The sequence below is a fragment of the Talpa europaea genome (genome assembly GCF_964194135.1).
Source record: "Talpa europaea genome assembly, chromosome: 12".
Taxonomy (NCBI): Eukaryota; Metazoa; Chordata; class Mammalia; order Eulipotyphla; family Talpidae; genus Talpa; species Talpa europaea.
In genome coordinates, this window is record NC_140079.1 from 13,688,430 (window position 1) to 13,700,143 (window position 11,714).

The following is an 11,714-nucleotide window of genomic DNA, read 5'->3' on the forward strand; positions in this document are numbered from 1 at the left end:
TGACCTTTAGTCAACTTTATTGTTTTAAAATTCTCTGTAGACAATGTTTACCCTTCATGTTGTTCCTCCTCTCTTCCCTAGCCCCAGAATGCCACTATTGTAAATTGGAATGATGAAATGTAGTTTTCCATATTGTTGAAACGGGGAGGCCAGTAGCTAGATTGTTCAGGAGTTACATAGCTATCACCGATACCATCTGATTGTAATTTGGACCTGGAATGTCTATATTAACAAACTTCATTTGATGGTGATTGAGACATAAGAGTGGAAGCTAGCTGGTTTGGTAATTAGGATGGAGCTATACTGTCACTATGTGAGCTGCTAGAGCAGGAGGTAAAATGAGGCAAGGACTGTTAGTATTAGGAAGTTTCTAAGGTTAAGCAGGATGTGAACACAATTGGTTTTTAGAGACATTAGAAATATTGATAAACTAGAGGCAAAATGTAAGGATAGAGGTAGCAGAAAGGATCTGAACTTTAATAGTTGCAGTGGAAGGTAGGAGTCAATTTGATACGGTATTGTAGAAGTCAGATACATTTATTTCATAGGTACGAAGTGCCTTATATAATTGTTACTGTGCCAAGTACTGTGAATAAAAAGATAAGAATTTCTCTGCCCTTAAATAATCTATAATGTAATTGGGACAACAGATAAATGATTGCAGTATAGTGTGATAAGTGCAATAATAATTAAGCCTGCAGTGATGTGACTAAGGGTGTGGTGAGAATTTGCATGTTTCCTGAAAGAGAAGAGTCTTAACCTGGATTCTGAAAGATATGAACCTGAAAGGTGACCCAGGAAGGTGTGAGGGTGTGAGGATGTGAGGTGTGAAGCTTATGAGGTGTGAGGGTGACCAGAGGATTGTGTATTGGTATGATTACAATTTAGAGGGAATGATTATAGACGACCTTATATGCCAGGATAAGTAACTAAAACCATCTTGATGGCAATGAGAAGTCATTATAGATTGTAATGCAAATGACATGGTTAATGTTTACTTTAAATAGGTTATGCTGGGAGCTATGTGAAATAGGGATTTAAGGGAGGTAAGCCTGGAACAGGGAGGTTATTTCAGTGATCCAAAAAGAAATGCATTCTGAAGGCAGTAGTAATCAGAATGAAGGAAACAACAAATTCAGGAGATATTTAGAACTTAGAATCAAGAAGAGTTACTTGAAGGTGTGAAAGCTTGAAAGAAGTAGTAGTCTATGTTCAATTCTTTTTTTTTCCCTCTTAGGTAAATTGAGTAGGAGGTGGTCTCTTTAATTTTTGAAGGAATATTAGATAACAGTAGTGGAGGAGTAGGTCACTACTAAAGCTTTGGATTTATGAGATGTCCAGGAAGAGAGAATTTGTAGACTTCTATCTTTGACAATATGACAGACTAAACATTAGAAATTATTTTGCTATAGTGCATCTAAGAATGTTCAACAGTAACACCTTTCAAAACATGACAGCTTGCAAAAGGAAGTCCTTAAGCCAGAAAAAAATAAGCCCGCCTTTAGGGAAGTAAAAAATGCTGAGGGTATTAGTTGCCTTGGGAAGCATCTGCTAGCCCCAAAACTCTACTTGCCTAGAATTCTAGTTTTAAGAAGGTGACATGGGCCGGGAACAAAGCTTTAGACTCAAAACTGATTTTGATTGGGAGTCTCCCTAAAATTAGCATTTTACCCTCAGAGAAAGTGAGTTAGAAAAAAAAGATTTACCTTAAAAGCGGACAGCAGAGAGACTTGTCTGCCTTGCCTTTCTTCTGGTTGGAGGGAAGACAGTCTCCTCAAAATGTGACTAAGGATCAGCCCTTATGCTGGTTTGTGACTTCATACTCTGTGTGTATACAAAGACAACCTGTGAAATTAGCATTTAACTAGGTTGGAAGTGCCCCAGAGGCCTAGTAGATGTGAACACAAATCCTCATTGGAGGAAGGTTTCTACAACATAAGTCTCAAAAATAACCACAAAGTTCCAATGAACAAAAACATAAAAAAAAATTACAGTATATCCCAAATCAAAAATACCCTGAACAAGGGTCAGCACAAAGGACATGACCCACAGATTCAGATCTTCTCTGGCATTTTAAGACACAGAATATAAGGCTACACATAAGTCAGTTGTGTGATCAGGGATCAGAAGTTCTTTGGACAAAGTGATCTACTCTACACATTACCTTCTCAATCCATTAACTCTTGGTAGGTAGATGTCTACTTTGGGAACGTGTCTGTTTCTCTGGTGAATGTCAGTGTCAATTCTCAGTTGTCTCAGTTGTCTGGAATATCCAGGTTAGAGGACACTACCTTTACACTACTCCGAGAAGCATGTATCAGTGGCTAGAAGTCCTCAAGCTCTTCACTGTGGTTGTGAGGCTGAACATTTATTGGTATCTCTGAATTTATCCTAGTGGTAGATTATGTTGGTGATGGTGAAAGGCACAATATAGCTGATGATACATGCCTTTCAGGAATAGAGCTTGTGTGTTGGGGGTAAGGCTATATATGAGAGACTCCCTGATGGCGCAAGGGGTTAAGCACTGCACTATGAAGCAATCTGCAGCCTCTGCAGCACAAGTTCGATCCCCGGCCGGCCAGGGAGCAACCCACATGGCGCAGCAGACCTCTCCTGTCTCTCCCGCTGCTCCCCTCAGCAGTGTGTTTCAGTCAATCTGCCTTTTCTGTTCCCCACTCTGTCTCTGGTGAATATTAATTAATCAAACAGAAGTTAGATTGAACAACTGTCGGTAATATGCTGGGAAAGCTGGGATGAGCTCTTTATACGGTAGTAGGTTTTGATGTACTAACTTTAGTATGGGATTTATTCTTCATTACTGAAATGTTCTTTGGGTATTACCAATAAGACGGTTTCTTTTCAGTTTTTGATTGAATTGTCTGAGGAGGTTAGGAAATCTTTTTCACACAATATGCTGAAATCACAAGCAATCTTGAATGCTGATCCATAGACAGCATGTATTAACTCTTAATTGTTTGGCAAGATGGCATGTTCTCAATAGAATGATCAGTTCAGCTTTCTCAAGTGTTGGTTATAAAATACTCCAAAATAGAATTTTTTTTTTTTAAGATTTATTTTTATACAAGAGCTGAGGTACAGGCCAGAGGCACGGGAGGGTGAGAGGATTCGCCAGAGACTGGGGAACAGAACAGGCAGACGACCGAAATATACTGCTGAGGGGAGCAGCGGGCACGACAGGAGAGGTCTGCTGCACCATGTGGGATTCTCGCTGGCTGGCCAGGATCGAACCTGCACTGCAGAGGCTGTGGACAGCTCCACAGCGCTACCCTCAACCCGCTGCACCTCCAGGGAGGCCCCAAAATAGAATATTTAAAAAGTTATAATGTGTTTACGAGAATGTATACCGTGATTCTTTTTAAGCTGTGAGCATCAAATTCTAATATGGGGTGGAGGCCACTTTGGTGGCATGGGATTAAGTCTGAGCCCTATCACCACTTTAGTCTGACTCTGATCCCTGGCCATGGAGCTAACCCTCTTATGGCACAGCAGACCTTTCCTGTCTCACCCGCTGGTCCCCTTAGCAGTGTATTTCAGTAAATCTGCCTGTTCTGCTTCCCAGTTAAAAAAAACAACAGCTATGCTTAGAAACTGGTTGAAGCAACAGAATCATAATTCCTCTTTAAAGCACAACACTCTCTCAAGTCTTAAGATTTGACTCTGAATTTTTTAGCATGTTCTTTTATTCATTCTCAGAAAAGATATACTATTACTTAAATAGGTTTTTTTTCCTTCTTTGGGACACTAAGCATTAATATTTTTGCAAGGTGGACTTTGATATCAGCATTATGTTTGTGAAACGGTGCTCTGTAAGAACCTTCAGAAGGATGTGGAAGCGAAACTGTCTAAGTTAAATTGACATATCATTATAATTTACTTACTCACCTGGATTGTGACACTCGAAAAGATTGAGTCCTTACGTTTCAGATACTTTTATGTTCCCACTCTTCACTGTTTGACACATGCTAAATACTTGAAAAAATGTTGAATGAATGAACAAGCTGTGGCATCTGCAACCTCTGTCTTTATTAGCAGTGAGTGCTTGTGTGGAAAAAGTGTTATAAACAGAATTGATGCGCTCTGCAGCTAATGCATAACCCACAGATGCTCAACAACACAATGATATTGTAAATAAATATTTTGAGCAGTGGCAACTGCTTCTGGCAAAAATCTAGACAAAGAAAAAAAAAAAAGCTAGACATCTTGGCCAAAGAATGCAGGAAAGTAAGGTAATTTGTGCCTGGCTCTTAATTTATAAAGATGACTAAGTGAAAACAGAGAGACCCATGCTTTGGAAAAAGTTCCCCTGGAAATGAAAGGCTTGCCATTTTGTGCAAGGCCACAGGGGGAAGCACCAGTGCTGGTCACAAGGTAGAAAGGAGCGAGGGGAAGACATAGGTCACATCCTTTAGTATGTTTTCTGCTGGAAAGGCAAAGGCAAAAGGTTAGGATTGGCTAGTTTTAGGATTCCAGCAGACTCCGGGACACAGGGTTGTCCTTCGTTGTCTGGTATCTGGCCAGGGGTTGATTTAGAGGAGGAAAAATAATGTGTGTGAGAGAGTTAAGTAAAGGAGGTTGTGGGGTGAGTTGGGTATAGACTTAGGGTTAGTTGGTTTGTATAGGAAAGGTCAATTCACCAACAAATTGTTTACTGTCTTAAGGAATTAGCTGCTCTGGAAGGGATGTCCTTGCTCAGGCAGCCAGATGCCCCAAAGATGTCAAAACACCATTAAAAAAAAGTATGATTAACATTTAAGACTTTGGAAATTGAGTGTTCTGGCAAAGAAGTACTATATGGATGAGAAAGTTTAACCTATATTCATTAGTGGTGCTACTTTAGGTATTGCATTAAATCTGTATTAAATATTAACTTGGAAAGCATTGACATCTTCACTGCATTTAGTCTTATTCATGAGTATTTCTTTTTTTTTTTCTTTAAGATTTATGTATTTATTTATACAAGCACTGGGTACAGTCAGAAGCACGGGAGGGTGAGAGAATTCACCAGCGCCACAGCGGGGAGCAGAACAGGCAGACTGACAAAGTACACTGCTGAGGGGAGCAGCGGGTGCGGCAGGAGAGGTCTGCGCACCATGTGGGACCCTCCTCTGGTGGCCGGGGAGCAGCCGGGGATTGAACCAGCGCTGCAGAGGCTGCGGGCAGCTTCGCAACCCAGCGCTCAACCGCTGTGCCACTGGGGAGGCCCACCATGAGTATTTCTTGATCTGTTTTAGGGCTCCTTTATTTGACTTAATACATTTTATTCTTTTTCTTTGAGTAACTTTTATTCCTAATTTAAGTTGTTCCCAATATGCTCTTTTTAAATGGGATTAAAAAGGAAATCCTCACAACACTAATGTGTTGAAGGATATTTTATTTTTGTGTGTGGCACTGTGTAATGTTTTCAAATTTAGTGGAATTTATTATCTCTAATAAATCTTTGCTTCTAAAAAATTTTACTATAAAAATTTTAAAATGGAGCCTCCCTGGTGGCGCAAGGGGTTAAGCACCTCACTATGAAGCAATCTGAAGCCTCTGCAGCACGAGTTCGATCCCCAGCCGGCCAGGGAGCAATCCACATGGCGAGGCAGACCTCTCCTGTCTCGCCCGCTGCTCCCCTCAGCAGTGTTTTTCAAGTCAGTCTGCCTGTTCTATTCCCACTCTGTCTTTGGTAAATCCTCTCACCCCCCACATCTCTGTCCTGTATCCCAGCTCTTGTATGCATAAATAAATAAATCTTAAAAAAAAAAAAAACCAATATGCTCTTTTTAAATGGGATTAAAAAGGAAATCCTCACATCACTCATATATTGAAGAGATTTTTTTTTTGTGGCACTGTGCAATGTTTTCAAATTTAGTGGAATTTATTATCTTTAATAAGTCTTTGCTTCTAAAAAATTTTGCTGGGCCTCCCCTGGTGGCGCAGCGGTTGAGTGCTGGGTTGTGGGGCTGCCCGCAGCCTCTGAAGTGCCGGTTCAATCCGGCCACCGGCGAGGGTCCCACCAAAAAAAAAAAAAAAAAAAAAAATTTGCTATAAAAATTTTAAAATGGAGCCTCCCTGATGACGCAAGGGGTTAAAGCACCGCACTATGAAGCAATCTGCAGCCTTGGCAGCATGAGTTTGATCCCCGGCTGGCTAGGGAGCAACCCACATGGCGAGGCAGACATCTCCTGTCTCGTCCACTGCTCCTGTCAGCAGTGTATTTCAGTCACTCTGCCTGTTCTGCTCCCCACTCTGTCTCTGGTGAACCCTCTCACCCTCCTGCACTTCTAGCCTATACCCCAGTTCTTGTATAAATAAATAAATCTTAAAAAAAAAAAGATAATCTGGCAATATTTTCTGGAAAAAAATTTTTTTTAATATTTATTTATTTATGCATATAAGAACTGGGGTACAGGCCAAAGGTGTGGTGGGAGGGCTGAGAGGATTCACCAGAGACAGAGTGGGGAACAGAACAGGCAGACTGATTGAAATGCACTGCTGAGGGGAGCAGTGGGCGAGTCAGGAGAGGTCTGCTGTGCCATGTGGGTAGCTCCCTGGCCGGGGATCGAACTCATTCTGCAGTGGCTGCTGATAGCTTCATAGGATGTGCCTTCACCCTTGCCCCACCAGGGAGGCCCATTTTCTGAAAATTTTTTACCTAAACACTGTCACATATTTTTTTGTTGTACCTCATTCCCACCCTTCAAGATAAAAGAAATGCAAAGCATTGCCTAATTTCCTACTGGGTGAACAACTGGAGATTCTGAGTTGGTGAGTTCATAGTGTAGGCATGAAGTTTTAGTTTTAAATTCCTCTTCTCTCTTGTCACATCAATTCATTCTTTTTTTTTTTTTTTTAAGATTATGCATACAGGAGCTGGGGTTAGGCCAGAGGTGCGGGGTGTGTGGGGTGGAGAGGATTCACCAGAGAGTGGGGAAGCAGAACAAGTGGATTGACTGAAATACACTGCTGAGGGGAGCAGCAGGCGAGACAGGAGAGGTCTGCTGCGCCATGTGGGTCAGCTCCCTGGCTGGGGATTGAACTCTGCTACAGTAACTGCAGTTTGCTTCATAGTGCTGACGCTTTACCTCTTTGCCACCAGGGAGGCCCTCAATTCATTCTTCTGGTAATCTAAAATGTTTTTAAGATCTCATTTTCTCTATAACTCTTTATAATGCTATCTAAAAGCATGTTGACATGGGCCTCCCCGGTGGCGCAGCGGTTGAGCGCTGGGCTGCGAAGCTGCTCACAGCCTCTGTAGCGCCGGTTCGATCCCCGGCTGCCAGCGAGGGTCCCACATGGTGCGACAAACCTCTCCTGCTGCGACTGTTGCTCCCCTCAGCTGTGTGTTTCGTCACTCTGCCTGTTCTGTTCCCCGCTCTGGCTCTATTGAATTCGCTCACCTCCCGTGCTTCTGACTGTACCCAGTGCTTGTATAAATAAATAAATAAATCTTAAAAAAAAAATAAAAGCATGTTAACATTATGACATTAATCTTTTATACTTGTGCATCTTCTCTCCCCCACTGATGTTTTTGCTTTTGTACTTCCATTGCTTCCCCTGTAGAGATGGGTTCCTTTGTCTGGTTTAGTTTAATGACACCATTCCCTATTTATAGAGTGCCTTACAATTTGTAGAGAGGTTTCACATCCATCAATATTTTTCATTCACTCATATATTGAAAAACATTTGGGGTCAGTATGTACCAGGCATAGTGCTGTGCCCTGGGGATGTAGATGAAAATGACCCAGCTCCTGATCTCCAGAGCTCACACATTCTGTGGGGGGCCACCTAAGACAATAGACAGGACACTAAAAGGTAAACTTCTGATAATGGCTTGGTTTCTAAATCATTTTTTTTAAACTGGAAAGTGAATATATTGACATTGGAATTTTGTCCACTAGACAGTTTTATTTTGTCACTGTGGGCACATACGTTTGTGCCCACAAATAGACTGGCATTTTGCCTTTAAATTAGTCTCTTAAGACCATGTCCTGAACAATCTCTGTTGGATACTAACTGGAAAAGCTGTGGGATCTAATCCTTGAACTTGAAGCTCATATCCATGATCCTATCAAGGCTGGTTACGTCAAAGCTTAGCAAGATGGGAACCCAGTCTGATCAGCAAACTTACCCCCCTTCTCAACATTGGTCAATAAAGCTGGATAAGCATAGGATAACAGTAAAAGATAAAACTTTTTTCTATTTTCCCACACTGCTTTGTGACTTTGGCATCCTTCAAAGTAGAAATGGATTCTGGTGGTGTAAATGTTATTTCCTGGGCCATAAACATCTTAAATAGAGAAGTGAGTCAGCAGAGCCTGTGTAACTCATGAACCAACATCAATCACACGCGTCATAGAGCTGCTTAATCTGAATATAACTTTCTCTCCAGATCACTTCTCTTAAAATTTGGTGGAAATACCCACATCTCTTGCTCAACATGGCAGCTGCAAGACAGTAGTATTCCGGCAACACTGAAGTGATAGCTGTAGCACTCGAACAGTCAAGTGCTTCATCCATTATTACGCTGAGCTTTCCCTTTATATGCATTTAAAAAGTGAATTAAGAACATTGTAATATTCAATTGAAAGAAAGGATGATTAAGAGGACTCAGACACCTAAAGTCTAATGCTGTTTTAATTCTAATTTGGTGGTATTTCAGAATGAAGTAGTCCTTTGCTCTTAATAAAAGGTGTGGAAGTGGGGAGAGACAGCGTGGCAGCTTTTGCATGTTGCAGGACTATTTAATAATCTGATTCCCTCAAACTTTCAAAGTCTACCACTAAATGTTTCCTTATTTCTTTTCCTCATTGCAAAGATGAAGTAAATTTTAATTTCAAAGTTGAATTTTTGCCTTGAGAACACAGGTTATTTCTCAAGTTCCAAGTGTAGCTGAGTGTGTGGTAAGCCAGAGCTCAAAGATTATGTTACCTTTTGACTTTTAAGGGCCAGCAGAATATCACCAAAATTACCCAAAGATATCACAAGACCGCCCTGTTCTGACGATGGAATTGTCACTTTTTTCTCCATTGTCCAAGGGAACGAGTATATCCTGCATTCCTGTCCCCTTCTCCAGTTTCCTTAGACCTGACCTATGGCTCTGAGGAGGAAATGGAAAATTTATATAAGGAATGCTGGGGCCTCTTGAAGGTCCAGTCTCTTGGCCCAATATTCCAGGTGAGGGAGCCTGGGTGGGGGGAAGCTGCATGGCTCACTTCAGGAAGGGCCAGGAGATCCAGTTCCCTGCTCCAAGTGACCACAGAGACTGGAGATAGGTGCTGAGAGCCGGCCCGGGTGCTGGTGAGGTGAGGAGGAGGAGGAGGAGGAGGGACCGGCTCTGGTCTGTAAGGAGGCCAGTGCTGGAATCTGGCCCCACCCAAGTCCCTTGGGGCAGACTCACATTTGGAGAAGTAGCTGCATCTCATCTTGAGAACCCATGACGAAATTTCCCAGGGAGGCATGAGCTTGTCCTCTCTCAAGGAACTCTTCAGTCTATACCATGGCAGCAGGTGGAAAGTCCCCCAGTCTTTCCTTAGCATCTGGGACACCAACTCCCAGAGTGACCCTTCCAGGAACAATTTATCTGGGAACTCATGGGGTTCCCACATAATTCAAGGGTGCAGGTGCCTCAAGGAGACTGGACTGAACTTGTACTTGGGGGACTGAGCTTTCCATGTGGGTGTGGGGAGTACATTGTTCACACGTTTATGGATTCAGTAGTTACACTGGTGATGATTTACCATGTAAGGGCAGATAAACCTTTAAAATGAGGCTTCATGTCCCTTTCAAAAGTAAGGGAAGAGATGTCTCTCCCTTTTTCTTAGAGCGCTTCCTTTGAAAACCTGTCTCTCTGCCTCTTTGAAATACAGGCAGATCCTTTTTGGTTAGGAAAAATAGCAAAAGAGGCTCTCTCTTCTTCTCGTTTCAACTGCTAGATGCTTCTGCAGTGCTGGCTGTGTCCCTCAGACATCATGGTGAAGTTTGGAATGAATGGATTAGGCCATATTGGGCACCTGGTCACCAGGCAGCTTTTAACTTTTTTTTTTTTTTTAAGATTTATTTATTTATGCATACAAGAGCTGGGGTACAGGCCAGAGATGCGGGGGGTGAGAGGATTCACCAGAGACAGAGTGGGAAACAGAACAGGCAGACTGACTGAAACACACTGTGAGGGAAGCAGTGGGCAAAACGGTCTATTTTGCCGTGTGGGTTGCTCCCTGGCCTGCTGGGGATCAAACCCGTGCTGCAGAGGCTGTGGTTGCTTCATAGTGTGGTGCTTAACCCCTTGCGCCACCAGGGAGGCCCAGCTTTTAATTCTTGACAAAGTGGTATTGTTGCTATCAGTGACCCCTTCATTGACCATCACTACATCATCTGTGTGCTCCAGTATGATTCCACTCACAGCAAGTTAAATGGCACACACAGTCAAGGCTGAGAATGGAAGTTGTCATCCATGAAAAGTGCCTCTCCATCTTCCAAGAGCAATAGCTCATCAACATCCAATGGGCTGATGCTGGTGTTGAATATATTGTGGAGTCCATTGATGTCTTCACTACCTTTGAGAAGGCTGGGACTCACTTGAAGTGTGGGCCCAAAAGGGTCATCATCTCTGCCCCTTCTGCTGATGCCCCCCATGTTTGAGATGGGCATAAACCATGAGAAGTATGAGAACTCCCTCAATATTGTCAGCAGTGTCTCCTGCACCACCAGCTGCTTGGATGCCTTGGCTATGGTCATCCATGACGACTGGCATTATGAAGGGATGCACCACCACAGTCCCTGCCATCAGTGCTACCAGAAGTCTATGAACATCCCCTCTGGGAAGCAGTAGCCAGATGGCCAAAGGGCTGCCCAGAACATCATTTCCACCTCTACTGGTCCCACCAAAGCTGTAGGCAAGGTCGTCCCTGAACTGAACAGGATGCTCACTGGCAGGGCTTTTCCTGTCCCCAACCCAAGTGGATCTGACCTTCTGCCTGCAGAAAGCTGCTGAATATGATGACATCAAGAAGGTGGTGAGACAGGCACTACAGAGGCCTCTCAAAGATCCTTGGCTATGCTGCAGATCAGATTATCTCTTGCAAGCCTAGCAATGACACTCACTCCTCCAGCTTTGTCATTGAGGCTGGCATTGCCCTCAATGACCACTTTGTCAAACTCATTTCCTGGTAGGGCAATGAATTTGGCTACAACATGGGGGTGGACCGCATGGTCTATGTGGTCTCCAAGGAGTAAGAGCCCCCTGAACCACCAGCCCTCGTCAGAACACAAGAAGGAAGCCCTTAGCTGCTGGGGAGTCTTCCCACTCATGCAACACACTGAGAATCTCCTGACCCCATCATGGGAGAAGAATAGGGGATTAGGGTGTCCTACCTTACCATGCACTATCAGTAAAAAACACTGTACCCCTTCACCCCTATAAAAAAGCAGAAGTGCTTTTTGGCATCTTTTTAATCCAGGAATGTCTTTCTCCAGGACCTGGGGCTTCCCTCGGAAACACAAAATCCAAGGAAGATCATGCCCCTATCTCCTATTTCTGTGCATGGGAAGGAACCAAACTTCAGTGAGCACTGACTCCCCGATGCAAAACTACCCCTGTGTAAAGACAGAAGCTTATTTTTTTTTCTTTGTGGAAAACTAACACAAATGGTCACCCCAATTTAGGATGAGTGATGTGTAAAAATGGTGCCATCATGTCTCCTTACTTGAGG

At 43.1% G+C, this 11,714-nt stretch overlaps 1 pseudogene across 1 annotated transcript; it reads left to right on the top strand.

The window, feature by feature from the left end:
* Positions 1 to 9,974: 9,974 nt before the first annotated feature.
* LOC311181394 (glyceraldehyde-3-phosphate dehydrogenase-like) lies at positions 9,975 to 11,238 on the top strand (annotated as a pseudogene). The gene is made up of 2 exons: positions 9,975 to 10,027; positions 10,330 to 11,238. The product of its transcript is annotated as a glyceraldehyde-3-phosphate dehydrogenase-like (transcript).
* Positions 11,239 to 11,714: the final 476 nt, after the last annotated feature.